Here is a 6,350-nt window from a genome sequence, read left to right on the forward strand (position 1 = left end):
ATATATATATATATATATATATATATATACATACATATATATATACATATATACACACATCTATATTTTTATATGCATACACACATGTACATATATATACATGTATATGTACATACATATATCTATGTATCTATTTATTTAATTATCTAACTATATCTCCGTGTGTTCATATGTATGTGTATTCTTCCTCACTCACACTTCAATTAATAGTCGCATAGATTCCAGATTAAATCGCTGTATAATTTGTAGTCTTAGATATATCTACAACCTAATCCTAGTAGCGAATTCATTGAATCACAAATGAATAGATGACAGCCGCTGTGCTGTCTACATTATAAAAAAAAAACGCCTCAGTCCTCGCAATGACCCAGTTATACCACACCTAGCTTAAACATACACACAGAAATACATACACCCACCCATGTATCCATCCATCCATCCATCCATCCATCCATACATACATACATACATGTATACATACATACATTAACACATTCACGCATACATATATATATATATATATATATATATATATATATATGTATATGTACTGACTCCAAATACTTCACATATACACAGATACATACAAAAATACCCTGTTAATGTTCTTGAAATTCCAGTGAAGGACCGTTGGATCTAAGTTATAAGCTGGCTCTTTTTTCTCTATTAGCAATAAATCTTGAAATAAAACTGATTAATGGCATGCATACATACATAGATACATACATACATAGATACATACATACATAGATACATACATACATAGATACATACATACATACATATATGTGCAACCTGTGAGCGGAACAGTAAAAATATGCAAGACTTTTCTCAAGTTCCAAATGTGAATTTGTCTATGTAAACTATACTCTCCAGAGATGGAGCCTTGTATCTTTGTTGGAAACCGGCTCCTTCCTCAGTGGAAGATTTATAATAATTAAAAAAAATAGAAGAGACATACATAAATAAATAACTATTAAGTTATTATTATTTGTGATATTTAAATAAATGATATTTAAATAAACCTTTATATATTATATAACGCTAAAAAAAGAATTAATATAAATATCCTGAGTTTGATTAAACATCCAGAGCTAGATTAAACATCAGAGATAGATTAAAATTAGTGTAACTGCTGAAAGCCTCTGAGTCTTTGGAGGATTACACGAGTATGAGCTTTAATTTAACACCACCAGCAGCGTTTCCTCACAGAAGAAGCGTCAGGCAATTTTTGGAAGCTTTAAATTCTGGTCTTAATTGTTTTCTGGTCTTAATTGGAAAAATAAAAGTTCTGACAGGTATGAGCTTCCAGAAAAGTGAAATTACATCAAAATTATATACTTCCACTGGTATATAGCTCCTTTAGCAATAATGTGTTTTAGCTGCTCAGGATAATTAATATCAGCCTATGTATCAGCACTAGCAACTCCACAAATACCTTTTGTTTTTGTTGCCTAAACTCAAACGTTACTTAAATCTTCCAAACCAGCCTTTCCTAGATAGAAAAAGGTTTTTCATTTGACGTTTCACATTTCTTTTCTTCCAACCCGTCATACAAACTTTTGGCTTTATAAGAAGTACTACCCTGTTTATATCGGCACATTATGATGAATTGATGAATGTGATGATCGATAATATAAAATGGGACACTCAAGAGCTGTCTCGTTTTGTGCATCACATTAGTGAGAAGGGGCGTGGTTTAGTGGTTAGGGTATTCGGCTCACAATCATAAGGTAGTGAGTTCGATTCTAGGCGGCGAGTTGTGTTCTTGAAAGGGACACTATTTCTTGTTGCCCCAGTTCACTCAACTGGCAAAAACGAGTTGTACCTGTAATTCAAAGGGTCAGCCATGTCATATTCTGTGTCACACTGAACCTCACCGAAGACTACATTAAGAAAGCACGTGTCTGTTGAGTATTCAGCCACTTTCACATTAATGTCACGGTTGATCGTATCAACAGGAGCATTTGTCGTCGTAACCTAAGGAGAGCCAAGCCCGGCCATCACATTAAATCAATAAAAAAAAAAAGGTCCAAGCAGTTAATAGGTTAACTTCTTGAGCATTTGACTTAACTTTCTCTCTTCTACCAGATATTGCTGACACTGTTGACATTGCATTATTCTGGCAATGTGGTTGATTTTTTTTCCTCCCGCATCAAGCCGTTTTAAATCATCAAGTTTAATATCCATTGTAGTCGTTCACGGTTCTTTGTCGCATCGTTGTTTTCAGTAAAACTGGGTGCTTACTTTCTAGACATTTAGAATTATTGGTGAATCAAAAAGCGGCGAAAATCAACAATTATCCGCAACAAATATAGCGTTACAAAATAGCGCCAGGAAAAAGATAGTTTGTGAGAGCAAAAATCTGTTGTCTTGTTCCCTTTGATGTAATTACGGAACCGTAAAGATGGAATGTTGAAGCAATGAAATGGGAGGAACTATTGTTTGGTAACAGTTAAGTGAAGGTTCACCAGGTGTGTATGCACTTCACTTCTTGCACCTCTGACTTGAGCTATAAATCTTCTACTCACTCACCACTCCATTGTGTTGACATACAACATATGTAGCTCCAAAACTTACCATAATGCTGATGCTATTATTGTTGTTGCTAGTTGCTTATTCGAAAGTTGGTGTGTCAGTAGTGGTGTTGGTTGTATTGGTTTTGATGTGAGTAAAGGTGGTAAGGTTGACGGTGGAGTTACTGATGGTAATTTCAATGGTCATATTGTTCTTACTAACTGTATTCTTTTTGCTGGTTAGTCTCAAGTCAAACTTCATTGATTTAAGATCAAAGTAATTTCATCCAGCTTTTAAAATATTTTATGATACCTCATTATCTCGTGTGATTGTCTTTTATTTTAGATGGAGATGCGATGCTTATCTTGGTCATACTATTGTTAGCATTACTGTTGGTCACGAAAGTATATATAAATATACGTAAATACTCAAACACACACACACACATACAAACACAAACATAGAGAAACAGACACATAAAATATGACTTATTTGTAGGTCAGTATTCTGTTTCAGTTTCTAGATTCTCTTGATCGCAAAACTGAAACTAATTATATTATGTGGTACTTAAAAATGGTTTGGCTACGAGACCACTCGATTGCGTGTCTAAATAGTCAACGTAGACCTGTGTAAATATATGTGCCTTTATGTCTATGAAGAAATACATAGCATACAAAATATACTGGTTTGCAAAACATACTGGTTAGTACTAACATCAATACTTGAATAATTTAGAATAGACATATTAATGTTGCTGCAACTATTTGTTTCCAATTTGGCACAAGGCCTGTAATTTCGGGGAAGTGGATAAATCGATTGCAACAACTTCATTGCTTGACTGGTACTTATGATATCGACCCCAAAAGGATGAAAGGAAAAAAATTGACCTCGGCGGAATTTGAACTCAAAACGTAAAAACACGAAATACCGCTAAACATTTTGTCCGGCATGCTAACGATTCTGCCAGCCTGCCGTCTTTTTTTTGGTACAATGCCATCAAGTTTGGAGGAGGGACAAAGTCAATTAGATCGACCCCAGTGCTCAACAGGCATTATTTTATCGACCCCAAAAGGATAAAAGGCAAAATCGATCCCTGCGGCATTTGAATACCGCTAAGCATTTTGCCCAGCGTGCTAACGATTTTGCCAGCTCACCACCTTATGTTATTGCAAATATTAATTGGTATTTTATACTTTTAATATTTATCAGTGTAGATAAAAAAAAAAGGGAATTTACGCCTCTGATTGACATTTATGATAGTTTGCACCACAATATATATGACAGTATTATTATACAGAATGAGTTTTACTTTATTTCTTTAGACCGATTCAGTCTCATTTCGTTTCATTCACAGCCTTCCAAAGATTTGCTATGAGAAATAACAATGGTTTAAACACCACATAACATTTAATATGTATACATTATTCTTCTCTTACGCTACACTGATGAACACCTGATCTCATGAAATATTAATGTTTGGAGCAATTTTAATAGTTATTATTTAAATACTCATCATTACAGATTGTGCTGATCACCAGCATAATTGAATGTATAATTGGAAACATATTTGTATTCGTATCTCCGCACAACTACATAAGTCTATACGAAAAGCTGGTCACAATTTACATACATAATATGCATGTACGTATATATATATATATATATATATATATATATATGTATGTATGTATGTATGTATATGTGTGTATATATACTGTATATACATGTGTATGTATATAAATGAATGTATGTATACACACAAACATGTATACATATACATATATATATACACACATATACATATATATATATGCATATACATATATATGCGTATTTATATGCATAAATGAGTGTATATACATGTATATATGTATCAATGCTTCTACCTTACACTTACATACCTAGTAGTAATAGTAGTAGTTGTAGTAGTAGTAGTAGTAGTAGTAGTAGTAGTAGTAGTAGTAGTAGTAGTAGTAGTAGAAGTAGTAGTAGAAATAATTTGGAGCATGTGAACAGTAAATGTCGTGCCTATAATAGTTGGTGCGTTGGAAACAGTAAGCGAACATATAGATAAATGATTGAAGGAGATTGAAATAGAATGCTCGGTATAGCTCCTACGGAAAGTTTGTCTATTAAGAACTGCAAGGATTATCAGGAGGGTTCTAAGCACTTGAAAGAATGCTGAAGACTTGTAGATACGTAAATTACAGGTACTAACCCGCTACCTGTATAAATCCTATCAGGAATAAGACCGAACCTGAGTCAAACCAAAATAATATTGATTGAAATTGTTATCATGTAAACGTTTTGTTTTGGTATAAAAGACGGGCTGCAGCAAATATTCTGCTTAATACCACAGATTTGCTTGTCAATTGTTTGACCTTAACCCTTCGTGGCTGACGATAGGTGTATCTCTGATCATGAGTAGTGGGAGAGCATCGTAGTCATGTGTTGAGAGGAACTATATGGGGTTTGAATAATTCATCTTTGGAAACATGGGTGTTTTGCTCAACATCCTTAAACAAACCTTATTCAGGGACCTTTTGAAAGGGATGGGCTACGCGACCTGAAGAAAATTCTAACTGGGCCCCACCTGCGAGGTCATGGGCTGTTTATCTTGATATGAGATAACCATGTCGCGCACATATGGTTGTGATGCATGTGCCTGGTATACCCTTATCAGACGGGTAGTCATGATGGGTATACTGGGCTTCGTATATTTTACTCCAGTGTCACTTTGATGGCATGCACTGCTCTCTTACTCAATAATAATAATAATAATAATAATAATAATGATATCATTATTATTATTTCTACTCTAGGCACAAGGACCTGAACATTTTGGGGAATGGGACTAGTCGATTACATCGTCCCCAGTGTTTCACTGGTACCTAATTTATCGGCCCCGAAAGGATGAAAGCAAAGTCGACCTCGGCGGAAATTGAACCCAGAACGTAGCTACTGGCGAAATACCTCTAAACATTCCGTCCAGCGTGCTAATGATTCTGCCAGCTCGCTGCCCTAATAATAATAATAATAATAATAATAATAATAATAATAATAATAATAATAATAATAATAATAATAATAATAATAATAATAATAATAATAATAATAACAGTAGTAGTAGTAGTAGTAGTAGTAGTAGTAGTAGTAGTAGCAGCAGAAGCTGTGCAAAGACAATAAATAATAATAATAATTGGAGAGGAAGCAGTAAGGGACTTTTGTCAACTTATTGACTGCTCCCTAATTGAAATATCCGGATAGTTTAACATCTGTCAGAGACTTAGAAAAATGAAACATAATAATATTAGCAACAATAACAACCCTTTCTCCTAACGACACAAGGCTTGAAATTAGGTGGGAGGAGGTAAAGCGAACTCATCGACCTTTGTACTTGAGTGGTACTTTATTTTATCGACCCCAAAAGGATGAAAGTCAAAGATGATGGCACAAGTCTAGCTATTTTTAAGGCGAGGAGGTTAGCTTATACCATAGCCTCCATTTTTTAATCTGGTACTTTATTTACCGACCGAGTTTCATAAAATGAAAAGTTGACTACCAGTTTTGCTAATTTTTACTATGTGTGCTTTGACTGGAGTTTCTCGGAATGTGAACGATTCACGTGGTATTTAATAATCGATGAGATATTGTAACCCTGACTCTCTCTTGGATAATGTATAATTTCAATACAATACTAAAGGCTGCCATTTGAAGAAGCGTAGAAATACTAAATTTTGGTAACAAATATATGTACACATACATTCATATATACATATGCATACTCATACACACGCACGCACACACACACACACACACACACACACACACAC

This window comes from Octopus bimaculoides, chromosome 3, assembly GCF_001194135.2.
Source record: "Octopus bimaculoides isolate UCB-OBI-ISO-001 chromosome 3, ASM119413v2, whole genome shotgun sequence".
Taxonomy (NCBI): domain Eukaryota; kingdom Metazoa; phylum Mollusca; class Cephalopoda; order Octopoda; family Octopodidae; genus Octopus; species Octopus bimaculoides.